The following is a 21683-nucleotide window of genomic DNA, read 5'->3' on the forward strand; positions in this document are numbered from 1 at the left end:
TTTGTTACCCACAAAATTGGCAATTTCATATGATTCAAGCTAATTTATCATCTCTAGAAGATCTCAGGTATTCATGAACACTTTTGATGATGCTGTACTTCATTAATTGCAATAGCATGTGTGTTCTTAGGGAAAATGTTAATATTTATAGTTGGAGGTATGTTATTTATTCAGTCTTCAGACAGCAACTGGTGAGAAATGGGTTTATGACTTCTCCTCACCTCTCTAGAATTAACTGCATAGGCCCCCAGGGGTCCACAACCCAAAGACTTAATCATCGCACAAGCTGGATGTAAGATACAACTAACTCTAGTAGATGCCAAATGTCCTTTCTATGACAACATACTGCCTTCCAGTAGGTGTCTTTATCAGACAAGCAACAGCACTTTCTGTTAAACTGAACAATTCTAATGAGTCAGTTCTGATTTGCCAATAGCTGCCCCAGATCAATCAGAGGCTTTTTGTTATAATTCTCAGAACTGAAGCAATAAACTGGAAGGAATTGTATCATTTATTCCCTGGTGTGGTGCCTCACGCCTGTAATCCCAGCAACTTGGGAGGCCAAGGTGGGCAGATTGTTTGAGATCAGGAGTTCGAGACTGGCCTGGGCAACATGGCAAAACCCCATCCCTACCAAAAAAAACACAAAAATTAGCCAAAAGTGGTAGTGTGCACCAGTAGTCCTAGCTAATTGGGAGGCTAAGGTGGGAGGATCACTTGGCCAGAGAGGTTGAGTCTGCAGTGAGCCATGATTGTGCCACTGCACTCCAGCCTGGGTGACAGAGTGAGACCCTGTCTCAAAAAAGGGGGAAAAAAATCTCATTTATCATTTTAGCCTCTTAACTTCTGAGAGACAGTACTTGGGCCATCAGTCTGCTGCATCCTCACTGATTTTCAGTTAATGTTCTTACTATGAATACTAGTCTGTAAAAAGTAGTTGATACTAATTGTTCAGTTCAGGGAACTGCTATTCTACACAGTTACTGAGAAACTGCTATGGGCAGAAACTACTCCATCTTCTGGGGATTCAGTGGTGAATGAGACAGACAGATCTTTGCTGTCATATATTTTACATTCTTACAGTTCCCACACCTGGCTTTCTAGAAATACAGATCCTTGGGACCCACTCTAGATTTATTCACTTTTAAAGCCCTGCAGATGACTGATATAGCTAAGTCCATGTCCAGCATTTGAGAAACAGTGGTGCATATTTCAGTTCTCAGCTTCGTCTCTTGTTTATTCCACACCCCACAGCAATGCTTTCCCCCCTCATTATTTCACAGAGATTGGTCTTGTTAACATCAATGAACTCCTGATAGCCGACTCCATGGATTATTTCCAACTTCATCTTACTTTCTCCTTGTTGGCATGATACCGCGGACCACGTCCTGCTTCTTGAAATCCTCCTCCCTTGGCTTTTGAAAGCATTCCCTTTGGGTCCTCTTCTTGCCTTCACTCTGGTTACTCCCTCTCAGTGTCCTACTGCTGACCCTCTTCCTTTCCCACTTGATAAACAATGGGGTTGCTCAGCACACCGGTCTCAGTCATTGTTTCTCACTCTCCAAGGAATCCCTGGGCAAATTCCCCCCATACTCCTGCTTTAACTAGTCTGTGTCGATGACTTGAAACCCTGTCTAGGAGACCTCACTCCCCAAGACCAGTAGCATTAGCACACAACACTCCACAGACCCAAAGATGCAGCCCAACTTTAAATAAACAGAAGCCCATGCTCCCTTACCAGAGAGTGAATTACACCTTTGTTTTAGAGAAGTCACCAGGTGAGAGTGGGCTTCTGCAAAGATGAGTGCTAAACAATATTTTTATGTTTTAAATTCTGAGCCTGAAGGGGAAGAATGGATAAAAGCTGTTGATTGAGGGATGAAAAGACCAGGGAAGAGAATTGGGTGGCATGAATGTGACATTGTTTGCGTATGTGTTTGTGTGTGTATTTGCATACTATTTTTATGTATATGTATATTATATATAGTATATATAAAATATATGTGTGGATATATAGGAGACAATAACTGTACCTACTTCACATGGTTATTATGAACTAACGTAAATAAAATACTGAACACTGTACCTGGTGCATAGTAAGGATGCATTCCTGTTAGCTTCTTTCCACTGTCTCCAAAATTTTACTTGCTTAAGTAAATACAAGAAATTTCTGTTTGAGTCAGATCCAGTTGCAAAGCTTAACCTTAGGCTAGAGAGTGGATAACTGCACTCCTGAAATTGCATGCATAATTTTGTATAAATATGCATATGTTTGTTTTTCTAAAGATGGAATCCTTAATTTTCATGAAATTCTCAGAGTTTTTGTCTCTAAAAATGTCCAGAATGCTTAGATATCATCTGCTGGTCAACATTTCAACAATCATTACTCATCTTTCTCATTCCTAAAAACACTATTTTCCCATCAAGACCTAGACCAGTCACTCAAAGATACTCCTTTCTAAGAAAATTAGTGGTGTCTTCATGCATGCATGCATTCATTCATTTGTGCAATAGGCAATTATTTGTGATGACTCTATACCTGACATTGTGCTAAGCCCAAGGCACAGTGAAACACAAACTCTGTAAAATATTCAAAAGGCAACTACTTAACCTATGATGGTTTAAAGTCACTATAACACTTGAAAAAGGGGTGTCCCAGCAGCTTAGGAGCAACAGCTTTAAAATGTGCTACTGTCAACAGCAACAATTTTTTTTTTCCTGAAGAAAGTAGAGAAGAGAGATCATTCAGTAGGGAATGAAAATGTAGCAGTGTTTTATCTTTAACTAGACAGAAGTTAAAGAGAGACAGTCTCCCAGATTTTACCACCCTTCATCCTTGCCTCTTTCTTTTTAGTTTTTTTTTTTTTTTTTGGACAAAAATCTTCCCTTTGTATTCTAGACTTTCTCTTTCAGTTCATTATGAATTGTAGACTCTTGAAGTCTTGGAAATTGGTGGGCCCTTAATCCATGGATACAAAATATAAATTAGGTCTAATCTTGAAAATATCCAAGAATGAGGGTCTTACTAACATAGAGGGTCATTCTATATTATGGTGTGTCTAATTGGTAGTAATTTTTTCTTTCTTTTGAGCTGAAATTTACTCTAATTTTCAACTCAAAGTCTTGATTTCATCTTTTGGGACTATGCATGTCTTCTACATCAATATTTTTCATTAATGGGCCATTAAATCAATTTTGGAATTACATCTAGCATAATATTGAATGAAATTAGAAGAGGCCAAGATAGGATAGAAGAGGAAAGAACTGAATCAAATCTAATTGAATTGAATATTCAGAGTACAAAATATCAACATTTAGAGCTTGTAATAGTAACTGGTATTATAATTTCAGTTATCTATGTAAATGTGTGCTAGATTGTGTTATAAAAATATCTTTCTTACTTTTGGTTGCCACTGGAAATTTTGGAAAACACCAATTCCTTCAGATCTTTGAAGACTGTCGTGCAACTCCATGGGTTCTGTTCTCCAGATTCAGTATCCCAGTGCTCATGAAAATGCCTCATTTTGTTTGACTTTGTTTCCAGTCCCTTCCCTACCCTGGTCTCTCTTCTCGGACTGTGCTATCTTGAACTTTCCTCTTGAAGTAGAATCACAGAATCTCCAAGCCAGGACAGGACTGGAAGAAAAAGGGACAATACCATACCTGGGGGCAAGGAGATAGGCAGCAGTTTTCCTTGCTTCCATGTTTGCCAAGTTTTCCAATGTCTTCAGCAGTGGCATTCCAAGACCCTATTGCCAGAAAGCTTTCAGGAAAGTATTTGTAGGAAACTCAGATCAAAAAAATGCATATTGAACAGCTACTCTACCAGGTCCCAGGCTAGTGCCAAGAGACAGATAAGACCCACCTTGTGTAGTCCAGGCCTACTCACCTTCATTATCTCATTGAATCTGTGAGCTATGTAGAATCATTTTCATATCATTTTATAGTAAGAGAACCAAGGATCAGAGAGGCATATAAGAAACTTCTTGATATATAGAATTTGTCATAAAACTTGCAATAAATGGTCAGCAGACCACTCGTAATGTGATGTGGGTGACAATGGCAGTAGCTCTTAACTCCATTAGCACTTGATTGTTTTCAAGACACCCCCTATCCCTTATTCCAACCATCCAGTGATTGTGTAGAACGGATAACAGCATTCTCATCTTCCAGGTCAGAAAATGGGCCCAGGAAGATTAAGCTACTGGTCCAAAGTCACACATCTAGAGCTCTAGAGGATACTGTAGCTAGGATTTGAACTTGGGTTCCAACTCTAAATTCAATGCCATTCTCATGCCCCCAGCCCCCTACCCCTCAATGCCTAATGCTGACAGTTTTCCCCAGAACTACTAAAGCAAATAGCGTTTTCTCTTCCCTGGTTCATAAATTAAGAAAGAGGTCCTGGGGTGTTAATGTTCATTCCAATTAGCCTATTATGGCCAAGATGGCATTAGCCCTTGTGACTCTAGGATAAAATGGATTTTTCCTACAAATGGCCGACAAGTTTGGGCCAAGTTGTAAACATTATTTCCATCCATCTTGGACCGCAGCAGAGTCTGTGGTCAGTGTGCCAGGGAATATATGAGAAAATCAGGCAGCCTTAATCTCTGCAGCATGTGGAAGGAAATAAAGACCACCTTGACTGATGGTTGACTTGATATGTCTGAAGGGGATTAAGTCTGGCTGTGACAGAAATGGCTGGGGAGCCACAGTGAAGAGAACTCGATGAGGTATGGCCTTCCAAGTTTAAACTTCTAATCTCAAAGGACCAGAGTGACTTCGTAAGGAATTCAAGAAGAACACAATTCACTCAACATATAATAGGATCCTGAAATCCTAAAAATGTTTTCCTGAGGCCAGAAAAAGGAAAGAAGTGTAGTGATGCCCGCTGTGGGAGGACTGGAGTCACAGGCAGGCTGTGCAGTGCTACTATGATAACTCAGCGCCAAAAAGGTGTTACAGGGTTGATGACATTTGCAGGTATTGACACCTATCCAAATTCATCCTCTAAACGGAGAGCTTAATGGATAGAAAGCAAACGGCTAAACATATCTAAGCATTCACCCAAACTAGCAGACTGGCAAAGTCAAGCCCAGAAATAAATGGAGTTTAATCTCTGGAGTTTAACCTTCATACTGTCACTAGATTTTTTTAGGTGATTCTCTCCCACCTCCCCAAATGTTTTGCTTCCTCTGGAGCTTTGTCTTTTGATAATAAGATCTGTTTGCATTTGCAAAATACACAAAGTGAACTTCCAGATGGACCTCTCAAAGTGCAATCTAAACATGAAGGAAACAAGAAATCCAAAAGTCAAAGGCGAGTGGGAGGTTTTCTTCTCCCCCAAATCTCTGGGGAGTCCAATTCATTCAACATGCTCACATTCTGGTTTCATTTCCATTTTCTATAATAAGAGATGAAGATGTAATATGTCAATGTTGGTGTATCAGAGAGATGATGAATTCCAGGCTAAAACACGGCGACATCTGCTTGGAAACGAGATGGAAGAAATTAAGATGCTTACCATGATTATTTTCCTCCAGAGCAAATTTATAGTATCTTTGGTCTCAAGGGCAGAAATTCCAGACAGATTAGCTTTTCATCTCCTAGGTAACTCTCTGAACTGCACAGGTATAGAAATTCATTGCTTTAACACTGGGTGTCCTTATTAGGGAAATGTCTTAAATTCTATACCAACAAAGAAACTCATTGACTACTAAGCAATAGTCATGAAAATATTTATGACATGGATCACAAACAGGTACTCCAAGCAGAACAAAAGCTGGGATTATTCACTGCTTGGACTAACTGAAAAAACATTATTTACATTAGCATAGCACATTTTATGCTTTTAGTAAATATTATTTTTCTGATTATGTGTCCTCATATTCTAGAAATGGCAACTTTGCTCACATACCAGAGGGACTTGGAAACATGAATAGAGTTATATAAATAATAGGTGCTAGAGCATTGCCTGTACTATACCCATTTATAAAATATTCCACAAAATTGTATTCAGTCCCTATTACATGCCTGTATTTGGATCTGCAGATGCAAAGATAAGTACAACATGACTCCTGTCTAGTTCAAAATTTGCTTAATTTGTTCCTATAAACTTTTTAAAGGAAGTTGTGTGAGCATTCTCACGTTCATTTCACAGATGACAAAGCTGAGGCTGGACAAGATCACACACCAGGAGGTACCAGAGTTAAGAGTGACACTCCAATGTCATTCTTCAGGCCCAGGGCTCTGTCCACTCCTTCATAGGCTGCTATGATTGAGAGGAGAGCCTGAGGGTATTTGGGTGACCCAAGGGCAATGACTCACAGTGTCTAAGGGACATCAGAACTGGCCTTTTATCCAGTCCTACATCTCATTGTTTGTCATTTTCATTTTTCATTCAAGTGTTTAGCACCAAGTAGACACAGCTGTAGTCTCAATCAGAACTAAATGATACTTTGCAGGAATTACTGAAATGCTCATTGAAAAACTATTCTCTTCCCATTGTTTTGAAATACTCCAATAAGGAAAGGGCCTTTTTTGGAATATCTTCTCTCAGAACTTTAGCAACAGGAATTGTAAAATGTTCCCCAAATATTGCTTGGCATGAAAACCTCTTTCAATGCAAATAAACCATTGATAAAAAAAAAAAAGAATTTGTTAAGGGGGACAGGAAGTAGGGTGATGCTCATAAAAAGCTGCCAGAAAAGCCTTGGATTGCAAAAGAATGCCTGGGAGGCTACACAGGTCATGTGCAGTCAACAGGAGACAACGAGGACATTTTATAGCCATCTTAGATACTATAGATTTTATTTTTTTATTGGCAGAATCAATGTGACTATTCCATAATAACCAGGATAAGATGAAAACAAAACAACAAAATGGAAATATTTTAGGGGTTACAAAATTTCTAGATTTGAGGATTCCCTCATCTGTTAGTTCTGTGACCTTAGGCGAGTCATTGAATGTCTCTGAACTTCCATTTCCTCATCTCCAAACTGAAGATAGCAGTTCCTACCTCATAGGATAAATATGACGATGGATTTGAAAGCACACACTAAATTGTAAAACATTCTACAAACCAAGGTTTTTCTTTCTTGTTTACACAAAAAAATTCAAGTCCAAATGCAGTGTTGAGCAGCTCTCTATGCTCAAATATTATCCATCACTAGTCTAACTTTTAGCTGCCCCCGGCTTCCGTCACAGTCACCCTGCCTCTTTTCTAAGAATGAGCATGCGGGGAGCGCCTCCTGTGGGTGCTCTTTACAGCTTCAGTTATGTGATCACAGACAGGGAGTTCTTGCTGTATCCTTTGGGAAATCAAGGCCTCTGATTCGTCTTCCCAGCACTCTCATCCTCAAAAGGACCCCAGTGACTGCACTGAGATGTCTGAAAGCCATCTGGGGATGGACTCAGCATTTCTAACCCCTCCAGCCTATTCCTTCAGCAGTTTTTCTCATCCCAATAAATAGCAACTCCATTCATCAAGGTTCTCAGATCAAAAAGTGGGACTCATTTTTGACTCTTATGTTCCATTCTCCCCACATCTATATCCAATCTATCCCACAAGGACTATCACTTTCATTTTCAAAATATATCCTGAATACAGCCACTTCTTTTCTCCACCAATACCACCTTCCCCCAACCCACAAACATCCCCTGTCTGGAGCACTGCAAAAGGGTCATCACCAGTCTTCCTTTTTCTACCTTTACCACCTGATTGTCTATTCTTCCTATGGCAACCAGAGTGATCATTTAAAGACATTAATCAGATCGATCACAAAGACCCCCCATGTTTTCCTGTCTCATTCAAAATAAACTCCAAAGACATTATCACAATCTGTGAGACCCCTGCAGATCTGGCTTACCCTGACCCCTCAACTTCACTTTCTTCTATCTCCTTGTTTGACCTCACTTCAGCCCCTTCTGTTCTCTAATCCCACAACCACTCTCTTGGTTCAGGAAATTGGTGCCTGTCATTCCACTTGCACCGGACAGTTTTAGCCCAGACATTCAATGCTTTTCTTCATTACTTAATCCACGATTCTGCTCAAACATTACTTCCCCAGAAAGGCCTTTTCTGATCTCCTCAGCTGCTTTTTTTTTCATAACACTATATTATATTAAATTTTTGTATTATATATTAATTATATTCTTGTTTATTGTCTGTCTCCCCATGGGAATATAAGCCCCATGAGGGCAGGCATTTAGTTTATTTATCTCCTTATCCCCAGCATTTAGATTAATGTCTGGTACATTTTAGATGCTTTAAGAGGCTCTGTGAAGTATCCTTGACCCCATAGGGAGACCCAAGCTGTCTTTCAGTTGGATCATTGGTATAATCAAGGGTTTAGAGATGTATCACGTATCAACCAAAACGTGGTTGTCCTAAGAGATGGACTACCAAGAATTACTAAACAGTACAATGTTTCTGGCAGAATCTGGCACAGCCGTGGGGCCTGACAGAAACCTTCTCAGAGCCAGAGGGACTCCGAACTCAAGCCTAGTTCTCTTGGATCTGATTTCACCAAGGTGCTCCCGGATCTAATACCATCTCCCAGTTGGCATAAGCCCAAGAAGGGAGGCCTTGCCCTAAGTCAATGAAGGAGAAGCCTCCACTTCCATGTCTTATATTGCTGGCATAGTTTAAATCCATCATTTACTGAGGGCCTACTCCATGCCAGGGTTTGGGCTAAACACTGTGAATGCTTTATATCATTTATATTATGTAAGAAATAAAATATTATTTCTATTTTATAGGTAAGAGAACTGAAGCTCACAGAAGTTAAGTGTATGACCAAAGTTATACGATGGAAAATGGAAAAATTGAGATTTGAATTATACTCTAAACAGTGCTACTTCCTAATGTGTTTCAGCTGAGTAGATTGCTCCTGCACTATCCCCCAGAGGTAGGTGACTAGGGCTTCTGAGCTAGTTCTTGCAGTATAAACAGATACTGAATAATTTCTGTAAACTGATAAGTAGGGACATTGAGCTTGGACCACACTGACTGGCGTAGGGACAACCAGTGACTGCAGCCTCTGAAACCCAGGAGGCTGTGAGAGATGTGACCTCCTCTCAGGGACTGGGAGGGTGTTCAGCTGTGGTTTGTCTCCCAAAAGGAGACTCTGGCCATTTGGACTAGCCTGAGCTGGAATCATGGGACTCACCCACCCACAGAAAAGGTGAACTTTAGCTTGATTAACGATTGTGAAACTCTTTAAGTTTCAGTTCCTAGGGACTGCCTTTTGCTCTAAGACAATTCTCTTGAAATCTCTAAGCTATGAAACCTGGTCACCAGGAAAGTATTTGTAAATATCCTCCAAGCAGGGCTGTCCTCTGGGCTGGGGACAATGTCCTGGCCCCAAAGTCATACCAGGTCCTTGCTCTGAAGTTGGCAGAGGAGATGGGCAAGTGTTTGTTCCATACATCTAAAGAGATTGTTTCCAAGCAGGTACCACTGAGCCCTGATAAAGGCACTTAGCACCTCTCTTGGGAGAGGCTGGGCACTATCCCTTTTGCAGCTTCCAAATCCCAGTGCACTCTGAAGCAAAAAGTTTCTTTACCAAAGATGCAAGAAGCTAAAATCCCTACTAATCAAGACATTCAGACTTCATACAAATATCAGTTCTTGTGATCCCCAAAACTCTTTCACTACGCTTTTCACAGGCATCACCAATAACCAAAGTTATTCTTCTCTCCAGAGCATGCTGAGAGAGAAAGCTCTTTTACTGAAGATTGTTTCTTTGACATTCACGCTCCAACAAGGATAGTCTCTTCTGGGCCTAATTTGACTTCTTTATGTGCCAAGAGGAAACTTTCTCTCTGAAGGGCAGGCACACAGATATCTGAAGAGGTCTTTAGGAGGCACTTTATAATTTCCTTGAATTTCCTAGAATGTTTGGAGAATAATGTGTATTGATTAGCTGTCTCTTTCGAAATGCTTAAAGTTCTCCTACCCTTTGATTTTTTAAGAGGAATTAACAGTGAATAAGCAAAAAAAAAAAAAAAAAAAAAGAAGAAGAAGAAGAAGAAGAATATACCAACTCACTCACTCATGTTTTCTAACTAAAAGGAGTGTGGCCTAAAGACCATTATATGTAACAGGGTCCATGCTAGGACATTGAAAGCTAAGCAGCTCTTTCTGATAAATTTGAAATTGGGGCCGGGCGCGGTGGCTCATGCCTGTAATCCCAGCACTTTGGGAGGCCGAGGCGGGCGGATCACCTGAGGTCTGGAGTTCGAGATCTGTCTCACCAACATGGTGAAACCTTGTCTCTACTAAAAATACAAAATCAGCCAGGTGTGGTGGTGCATGCCTGTAATTCCAACTACTCAGGAGGCTGAGGCAGGAGAATCGCTTGAATCCAGGAGGCGGAGATTGCAGTGAGCCGAAGTTGTGCCACTGCACTCCTTCCTGGGCAACAAGAGTGAGACTCCATCTCAAAATAAATAAAAATAAAATAAAATAAAATAAATTTGAAATTGGGGACATGGAGATAAGAGAGGTGGCAGTGACTCCTTGAGACTGTGTCATAAGCTGACTCTGACACTAAGAAAGACAACATGACTAGACAGTGACCCCAGGAGTCTAGGGCTGAGATCGGGAACACATGACGCTGAGCTGCACGGCAGGAAGGGAAGTAGAGCTCTAATGATACCACAGCTGTGCCATTTAACACACAAAGATGTGACACTCCTAGGCCAATTCTAGTAGATAATTCTGCTTCCAATAAATAACCTGGCACAAAAATAATAATAAAAAAATTAAATCTATGCTCAATGACGTGATAGCAACATTAGCACATCCAAATTTTTTTTTTTAACTACAGGGTCCTATATTCTGGGCCTCTCAACCTTTTTCCTTGCAGCCCCAGGCCTTACCTGGTCATCCCAGGACACTGACATTTTGGATACTGATGACCCATCGATATGCCATGGCTGGGAAGCTTCGCTAGTGGAAAGAACACTGGATTTAGAAACAGAAGACCTGAGCTCCATTTCTGATTGCTGTTACTAGCTGTGTAACTTTGCACAAATCACTTAATTTTTTGGGTCCTGTTGCTGCATCTATGAAATGCAAATTCTAAAAAATTCAAAGGACTAATCTTATGAAGAAGGCAATATTATCTGCGATGCTACAGGTGACAAAACTGTGGCCATGGAATTCATAAGGAAAAAAAAACCAAGATAATGTAAGAGTCCACAGATTATGCTGCTAGTGTCTCTACACCATGATTTCTTGAGATAGTCTCAAGTGAGGAGGAAAAGGAGTACTCCAGAGCTTCTCAGAGCTGTGAGAAGCCCAGGCAGGGGTGTGAGTAGAGAGGGAAGAGAATGGCAATGGAGTACTGCTTAGCTATTTAACTCATTCACTCTAAATAGCTTAGCTATTTAGCCCACTCACTCTCACATCCTTCGGATTCACCCTAATAACATCTAAGGGGACAGAAAGGCAGGTTCCTAAATCCCTGAGGGCTTCTGCAAGTGGGCATGCTTCATGAGCAGAACAAAAGGCCTGGCGTCCATTCAAGGGCGCCTTTGCTTTTCCATTAAATTCCTTTGACATTCGATGCACTGTGCGTTAATTAATTAATTAACGCACAGTGCATCAAAAGTTTCACATTAAACTTCCTCCATTCAGCTCAGTTTTGAGGCCAAGGAGGCAAAAAATAACAGCTCCTGAAACCATTTTCTTTTTTTCAAGGTGCTTTTTGAGGAAGTTCACTTTACAACAAAGGAAGTAAAACAGAACCTTTGTATGATCTTCTTTCCAGCTTTCCTGTAACCTTTGGGTCCACCCTCAGTGCCAGCCCTGCCCCCACCCCCACTCCTCTGACAGGTCTCTGTGACTGCCTCACCTCCTCTGAGAAGCCTTCCTGACTACCACCACAGTGTCAGTGAGCTTCTCCACTCTTTCCATCCAAAGCACTGCAGCCTCTCCTCTGCAACACATCACATGCTTGTGCATGTTCAATTAAACTTTGGCTTTGTACTTATCGACTAAGTGCCTGCCTTCCCATGAGATTCTGAGCTTCATGAACACAGTGGCTGTATCTGTTTGGTTCACTGCTGAGCTCACAGAGCCTAGGTCAGTGCCTGGCATATGTGTTGGTCAAATCACCCTGTTTGTTAGTTTTTCCTTCCTCTCCCCAACATCTGAGTCATCAACACCAAGAGCTGTTCACAGAACACCCACAGTGTGTGGAATTGCGTTGGGTGACACAGAGCCCAAGAACACATCTTCAATTCTAGAGTGAGCCACTGTTAATTAAGCCCAGAGGTAGCCACGGTGGCATGCTGGAAAAAAAACAGCACACTTGTGATGAGGAAACTGCAGCAGGGCATTCTGCTTTGAATCTCAGTTTCCCCATCTGTAAAACAGGAATACAAACACTTATCATGCCTACCTCGTGGAGCTATTCTGAAGATCACATAGAGAGATGAAAGAAGTTTATAAACTGTGAAACCCTGTACCACAAATGACGACTTTCACTGTTGTTTTTTATTGTGGTAAAACATACGTAACATAAAGTGTACCACTGTAACCTCTTTTTTTTTTTTTTCTTTTTTTTTTCTGAGACGGAGTCTCACTCTGTCCCCCAGGCTGGAGTGTAGTTGTGCGATCTCAGCTCACTGCAACCTCCACCACCCTGGTTCAAGCGATTCTCCTGTCTCAGACTCCTGAGTAGCTAGAATTACAGGTATGTGCCACCATACCTAATTTTTGTATTTTTAGTAGAAATGGAGTTTCACCATGTTGGCCAGGGTGGTCTTGAACTCCTGACCTCATGATCCACCCACCTCGGCCTCCAAAGTGTTGGGATTATCGGCGTGAGCCACCACGCCCGGCCTGTAACCAGTTTTGATTGTACAGTTTCGTGGCTTAAGTACATTCCCATTGTTGTGTAACCATCACCACCATCCCAACTGAATGTACAATTTTTATAAGCAGGATAAAAGGCAGGCAATTTTTCTTAAGCCCTCTTTTCTTAAGCAGTCCTTAGCCCTCCCTCTTCTCCAAGCCCCTTCACAGGCCTGTGGTCTTAGAGCTCTCATGGCCTAATGCCTTGTTTCATGCATGCAGAAACTGCGAGCCAGATGGGGAAAGGACCTGCTTAAAATCCCACAGAACAGGGACTAGAACCTGGGTATCTGGTGTTCCTTCCTCCAATCCACCTCCCACAGCAAAAGAGTGATGCCTCTACAAACCAAGGGCTGCCCAGGATTGCCGGAACACAAAGGCTAGGAAGAGACAAAAAGGAATTCTTCCCTAGAGACAAAAAAGAATTCTTCCCTACAGCCTCTGGAGGGAGTGTGGGTCGCAGACACCTTGATTTTAGATATCAGGCCTACAGAAATGTGAAAAAATACATTTCTGTCATCTTAAGGCACCCTAATTTGTTACAGCAGCTCTAGAAAACAAATAGAGGAAGTATTAAAATTCCCATAAGATAGTTATAATTGAAGAGTGTCCTGGCATCTTTAATCTTTATAACAACAATATGAGGAGGGTATGAAATCCTGTGATCAGCCCCTTTTTATGGTGAGGCAACCGAGGCCAGAGATAAAAGGCAAAATGCCAAGATCACAAGAGAGTAAGCATGGGGGCTGATACTCAGATCTGTATCCATCCTAAGCCAGTTCCAGACAGATGCTCCCAAGGACAATAACCCCCTTCCAGTATGCATCCTTCACTCCCTCCTGGAGACACACGGTGTAGAGTTGGGTCTTTTTGCTGTCAAGAAAGCATCAGAGCAGTGCAGACCTGACAAAACCACAAGCCCTTAGGCACATCTAGACTTCAGCCAGGCCTACTCCTGGGTTTTAAGTCAAGCCTTCTCAGATTTAACTTCCTAACTGACTCGTGGGCACTGAAAGATAATCCAGAAAACTCATAGATTTTTGGTAAATTGGATAAATGGTCTTGATCTATTAAGACAAAATTGGACTACATTTGAAAAGGTGGAGTGCAGTCAGCTTGTTATTGACTTTGAATGTGAAAACACTTCGATTTAAGCAATTTCTCCTAGTCATTAATTCTCCTAAAAAGAAATTTACCTAAAAGTCGTCTCCCTTAAAGTGTTTTAAAAGTTAGATGAAATTAAAATAAGAATGTTAAAATGAAATTAAGCAATTGTCTTTAAGATTTTAGCTAATTGGCTGGGCACGGTGGCTCACGCCTGTTATCCCAGCACTTTGGGAGGCCGAGGCGGGCAGATCACGAAGTCACGACATTGAGACCATCCTGGCTAACATGGTGAAACCCCATCTCTACGAAAAACACAAAAAAATAGCCAGGCGTGGTGGCACGTGCCTGTATTCCCAGCTACTTGGGAGACTGAGGCAGGAAAATCACTTGAAACCGGGAGGTGGAGGTTGCAGTGAGCTGAGATCGCGCCACTGCACTCCAGCCTGGGTGACAGAGCGAGACTCCATCCCCTCCTCCCCCCAAAATAGAAAAGATTTTAGCTAATTGACCTAGAGCCTTGAATGTCAAGCTAAAGAGTTCTGACTGTTCTAGAAGCTATAGGACATCATCAAAGGGCTGTGGGTCAGGAGTGATGTGCTCTTTAGAAGGGCTAACCTGACATCCATGAGAAAGATGGATTTGCGAAGAGACCGGAAGAGCATTCAAGGCGGCTGGGGAAAAATCGCAAGGAAAGAGCTGAGACCAGGGCTGGGACAGGAGTCCAGTGAACAGGCAAAGATGCATTGTAGATGGACAGTGGCATTTGCTCCTGGCTGGCTGTGGGGAATCAAAAAGGAAGAAGGCTTGGATTTTAACAGTCAGAAGAAAGTGAAAGGAAGAGAAGGGCAGATGTCAGCAGGAAGACAAGCCTGGACAGTGGCCACACCAGGGTTGATGTGACCAAGGGAAACCCGACCACTTATATGAATACTAGTCTGCTCAGTTTTGGACTTGGTTTTAGTGTCAGAAATATAAACTTCCGTCTTGTTTAAGTTGCTGATATTTTGGTTTTCTCTCCCTTGCACTCAAACATAATGAATACTATTACTGGGGCTGTCCATCTTCCTCACAAATACAACCTTGTTTGTTTATTTGTTTGTTTGTTTGTTGTAGAGATAGGGTCTCGTACTGCCACCCAGGCAGCCTCACAGTTCACTGCAGCCTTGAATTCCTGGACCCCAGCAATCTTCCTGCCACAGACTCCCAAGTAGCTAGGACTATAGGCTCATGTGACCATACCCAGCAAATTTATTTATTTATTTTTTAGGATGAGTTCTCTTTATGTTGCCTAGGCTGGCCTTGAACTCCTGGCCTCAAGGGATCCTCCCATCTTGGCATCCTGAGTAGCTGAGGTTACAGCTGGGAGCTACCACAACCAGCTTACAATCTTCTTTGAAGAAATAACTACTTCATCTCCCAGAATATTCCACAGTTCTGAAAGACACCTCTTCTCTGGTTCCCATATTCAATCTGTCTCCAACACTTACAGTTTCTCCCTTAAAGATAAGTCTAGTGCCTTTGATGATGCTCTTGCCTGGGCGACCACTCACTCGATGTGGCATCTCTCCTCTATTCCCATCAACACAAACACTTCTTAGAGCCTGATGTGCACTCCCCTGCTGGAGAACCCTGCAACCTGCACCAGTGATTCTCAATGCCCCACCTGACTTCCAAGACTATCCCATAACTGCTTGGACTGATCTGATACTTTCTCCCACCTTTTTCCAACATAAATTTGAGTTCTAATCAGGCCAGTATTTGTTCCAAAATAGCATGCCCATTCCCAGCTCCATAATTCACCCCATGTATTCTTTCTATATGGAATATCTTCTCACCCTCCACTTGGCTACCCTGCATTTTCAGCCATCTCTATCTTTCAAGGACTTGAGCCACTAGATAGCAGCAGATATGAGTTGAGCCAAGACAAAAATCTAGCAAGCCTGTAAGCAAGCTCCCAGCTAGACTGTAAGCAACTTGAAAGCAGAGATCCTGTCAAATGCCTCCTCAGCATCAACCCACTCCCACAGTTCTAAGAAGAGTGATCAGTACTGAATCTTAAGAGATTCTTCTGATGAGAGTAGAAAAATGACATAAAATCATTGAAAAATTCACAAATAACTAAAACTGTGTGATAAAATAGATCTCCACACATAAATACAAATGGATTCAAAAATTAAAATAGAAAACCACACTCATTAGGATAGCTACCACACACACAGAGAGAGAGAGAGAGAGAGAGAGAGAAAGAATAACAAGCACTGGTGAAAATGTGGAGAAAGTGGAATCCTTGTGCACTGTTGATGGGAATGTAAAATTGTGCAGCCAGTGTGGGAAACAGTATGGAAGTTCCTCAAAATACTAAAAATAGAATTACTGTATGATCCAGAAATTCCACTTCTGTGTATATGCCCAAAAGAATTGAAAGCAGGATCTCAACAAGATATTTGTACACCCATGTTCATAGCAACATCATTTGCTATAGCCAAGAGTTGAAAGCAACCTGATCGTCCATTGATGCGTGAATGGATAAAGAAAACATTGTATATATATACAATGGAATATTATTCAGCCTTAAAAAGTGCTATGGTTTGAATGTTTGTCCCCTCCAAAACTTATGTTGAGATTTAATCACCATCATACACCATATTAAGAGGTGGGACCTGTAAGAAGGTAGTTGGACCATGAGGTCCCACTCTAATAGCTGGGATTGGTGCTCTTATAAAAGGGCAAATTCAGCTCCCTCTTGCCCTCTCTTGTCTTTCAGCCTTTTGTAATGGGATGACACAGCAAGAAGGCCCCAGCCAAATGCTGGCCTCTCAGTCTTGGGCTTCCTGGCCTCCAGAACTGTAATACAATAAATTTATGTTCATTATCATTACCTCACCTCTGGTATTCTATTATAGTTGCAAACCCAAAGACAAAAAGGAAGGAAATTCTGACACATGCTACAACATGGACAAATCTGAGGACATTATGCTAAATGAAGTAAGCCAGTCACAAAAATATAAATACCATACAATTCTGCTTATGAAGTACCTAGAATAAGCAAATTCATAAGGTCAAAATAGAAAGGTGGTTGTCAGGGGCTGAAGGAGGGAGGGGGCAGAGGGAGCTGCTTAATGGGTACCAGAGCTTCAGTTTTGCAAAATGAAAATAATTCTGGAGATTTGTTATACAACAATGTGAGTGTACTTAATATTATTGAACTGTGCACTTGAAAATGATTATGGTAGTAAATTTTATGTTATGTGTATTTTAACACAATTCTAAATAAAAACATTTTTCATAAAATTAGACTCTATAAGGATTTGGTTTTCAACTCTGGCAGCACATTTCAATCACCTGGGGAATTTTGAAAATAAAACATTGATTCTCCCTCCCCCTCCCCCAGAAATATTTATCTAATTGGTTTGAATGATTCTAATACATAGCCAGGGGAATCACTGGTGTAGGAATTAGAAAAAATGTCAGTAATTCACACATATTTTATTTTTATAATTTCAACTTTTATTTTAGATTCAGTGGTACATGTGTAGGTTTGTTGCATAGGAATATTGCGTGATGCTGAGGTTTGGGGTATGATTGCTTTCATCACCCAGGTAGTGAGCATAGTACCTAATAGTTTTTCAACCCTCAACCCTCTCCCTTCCTCCCCCATTTAGTAGTCCCTCGTGTCTATTTTTGCCATCTTTTTGTCCATGAGTACCCATTGTTTAGTTCCTACTTATAGGCAAGAAAATGCATTATTTGGCTTTCTGTTCCTGCATTAATTTGCTTAGGATAATGGCCTTCAACTGCCTTCATATTGCTGCAGAGGATATGATTTGTTCTTTTTTATGGCTGTGTAGTATTCCATGGTGTATATATACCACATTTTCTTTATCCAATCCACTGTTGATGGGCATCTAGGTTTATTCCATGTCTTTGCTAGTCACATATATTTTATGGACAAAGAATCTTAGAAGAAATGTATGAGAGCTAGAGAAAGAGCTCAAACCTTATTTTAATGTACCTGAGGTTGATTCCTATCCTACCACTCTTTAGCTTTGTGACACTGGGCAACTTATGCCCCAACACCTGTCAAAGTACTCAGTGTCCAGCCTGATGCCTAGCATAAAGTAAACTATCAACAGATAATAAATGAATGAATAAATAGCATGTCTCTGTAGGAATGTAGTTAATACATGGTCACTTTATTTTGATATTTATCTACTAGAAACAATAAAAGTAGAGTCCCAAAATAGTGCTGGTATACAGTAGGCATACAATAAATGATAGATATGTCATTCCACAAATAATGTGGAAAGACCTTTAGAGATCATCTAATTCAACCTTCTCATTTAGCAGGTGAGAATATTGGGGACCAATTAGGAGAGCAATTCTTTACCCAGCATCCATTTTATTATATATAATAGCCCTCCACATTCTTAACTTTGGGTATCTGAAATGTTTTAGTGTAAACACTTATAGTAAGACTTCTAAAAATCGATGCTTCTGTTCACTTATAACAGGAATTAGGACATATTCAAATAATCCTGCAAGGACCTTGCTCATCCATGTCAGATGGCAGAATGTAGCTCTTTATAACACTCTGCGGGACATCGAATCTGAGATGATGACTTGAGACTCCACAGGTCTGAGTTACTCTATGTATTGAAGACAATTTCCGGGGGTTCCCTGGAGAGTAAATCACTCCTTGCTAATTGTCAAGAGTTTTCTCTAAAATGAAGCTCCAGAAAAGCTTCCAAACTTTAAGACCTTAGTGACCTACCAACAGCCCTGTGGCTTTCAGTTATGTTCTGACAGCCCCTATGAAGTGTGGCCAGAAGGAGGGGTGCAGACCACCTGTGAGGGCTGGGCAGGCCACCTGCAATCTCAGAGTCACTTTCCCAGATTCCCAGATTCTCACTCATATGTATGCCAAAGTCCAGAAGCATTGCCATTCTAGGGACCATTTAACAATTCATTCATTGCAGTGTTTGACATCTTACTGAGCATATATTCTGTGCAGGCTCTGTGCTTGGCTCCATACCTACAAAGTCCAGGAAGATATTCCTCTGAACATCAAGGAGCTTAGAATCTACTGGAAGATACACAAGCAGCAGATGATGTAGTACTGTATGATCATTTAATGATTCAATAAAAAACTTTTGAGAGATCACTGTGTTCTAGGCATAGATTCACATACAGAAAGGCTGTACAGAATAATGGTCAAACCATAAACTCAATGCCCATGCTGCCTGAATTTGCACCCTAGCTCCACTGTTCACTACCTGTGTGACCTTGGACAACTGACTTAACCTCTGTGTGCTACAGTTTCCTCATTTGTAAAATGGAGATAATAATGCCACCGCCCTCCCTCGGTGATTGTGATGACTCAGTGCATTCATATATGTAAAGCCTCGAATAGTCTCCTGGCATATAGCAAGTCCAGAGTAGGTTTCTGCAGAATTCTAAGCTTCATGAAGGCAAGGACTTTTGCAGCTAAGTATTTGTCGAATGGATAAATGAATTTCTGTGGGAGATTTGCCAGCAACATGGCAGGCTAAGCTGGAATTAACTGATTATTCTCTATACTTCCAACACATATATGTTGGGAAACATAGAAATAAACACTTACAAAATACATATCTGGGCTCCAAAGAAAGATAAATCTCCAGATACTTCAAAATCGAAGGAAGAAATCACAGGCAGAGGTTTAAGTGGAAGCTGACACATTAGAAATCTCAGGAAATGCTGATTATTGTAATAGTGTGGTGGTGATGGTGGTAGTGATGATGGTGGTAATATTTATGATGGGGATGATGATGATGAAGATGATGGCTAGATGAAGATAAGTCTCAAGAAGAATTACAGCGCACTTTAAAATAAGAACAGTGTTCCCAGAATAATTGTTTCAAGAAGTCATTCTTTTATGTGTTTTGCCTGTGGCACTCCCATAATTACCAGATAGATCTTGGCCTCCCTGAAGTTGGAACTACCTATCTTGTCAATCCATCTCAGCTGTTCAGGTTCATGAAATGATCATTGCAAACAGTAAACTGAACCAGGCTTGGGAATTGCTGAGGCACTATCCTCTTGTTCTGGAGCACCTATACACAAAATCAGAGGCTCAGAATCTAATGTGTAGAAGAAACATAACATGTCAGCAAGTCAAACTCCCACCCAGTGGTTCATGTAACTGCTCACCACAGCCACAAAGGTTGCTCAGCCTACCAAGCATTTCTAAGGAAAGTATCCACTTTCACAGGTCTGGTGGAAGAGATTAATGTTCTGTTTCCTTTCAGCCTGCAGTAGCCTATTGTACCTCTAGGTTCTTGGGATACCAATCTATAAGGGACGATAAAACATCACCGAAATAAATAGGAATATGGTGCCAGCCTACTCAGGTTTCCACATGACTTCGTTAAATAACAAGCAAAATATGAATTGGAACTGCTGAAACCATACAGACAGCACATTGGAGTAGAAATTTTAAAAATATTCTTAGCTGGCACTAACCAATACAAGGTGAGTGTTTTAGTTCTTTGCATGTGCAAAGTGTACAGTACACCTACTGGATGAGCCACCAACTCTGAGGTCAGCTAGTTAATATTCTAAAATTGAATAGTCTACTCCATTTTCAGAATCCATAAATAATTTTTAAAAATCTAATAATACATAGTGTAGTGTTGCTCATTGGGAATGAGTGATCCATTTAATTATCTATATTTTAAACCCTTTATTATACTTCCCTCAAAGCTATCTGATTCTGAAAATAAAAATTCCTAGATGATTCCAAATAAGTTAAAGGGTTATGCTACATTGAGTAGACATAATAAATCTTTTATTTTTTTACAATAAAGAGGCACATCATTTTTATAACTATAAAATTAGTGTCTCACAGAACCTACTAAATAAATATTAAATAAATATTTAAAGATTCTCCTTTTCAAAAGCACCACATGTCTCACTTTAGCCCTGGTTCTGTCATTGTAAACACACTCCTGTCCCCTGCCTCTGGTCCCCCAAACACTTGTACTCATGCTGGCTACCCTCTGAAAGCCAACTTTGCTCCTAGACAATCAGGAATTTCTGAAGGAAAGGTGGTTATTGGGAGATTTCAGTTCCCCTCCCCACTGTCAGGGCCAGCATAGTATGTTGATTAGGAACCCAAAGTTAAGTTTTCTGGGTTCATTTTCTGGCCCTGAAATAACCATATGACCACTCAATAATCATGTTACCCTAGGTAAGTTACTCAACTTTTCTGTGTCTGCTACCTCATCTATACCACAAGGGTAATAGTAATAGTGCCTTACTCACAGTGCACTTTTGAGGGACAATGAGTGAACACCTGGAAAGCTTGAAGGACAATGCTTAGCACATAGAAGCACCCAATAGGTATGAGCCATTATTATTCTTGCCACTGTGTCTTCTTCAATTCTAGGCACGTCTTTCCTTCTCTCCACTGTTTCTCAGGTTCATGCCCCCTCCCACCCAAATTTCTGTCATGATTTGGGGCTGGGGCTATGGAATACAGTAGTAGACATTAGGGAAGATTTCATGAAGCTGATGACATTCAAGCTGAACCATAAAAGATGTCTTGCTCCTTATTTGAGTGCTTTTCAGAAAATTAAGAAATTAAGAAATTGCATAATCCCCTTGAAATTCTTTATAGGATAATTAGGGCCCCCTCAGCTTCCTTCTGTATATTATCAGACTGATATATTTAGCG

The sequence above is a fragment of the Pongo pygmaeus genome, chromosome 13, assembly GCF_028885625.2.
Source record: "Pongo pygmaeus isolate AG05252 chromosome 13, NHGRI_mPonPyg2-v2.0_pri, whole genome shotgun sequence".
NCBI lineage: Eukaryota > Metazoa > Chordata > Mammalia > Primates > Hominidae > Pongo > Pongo pygmaeus.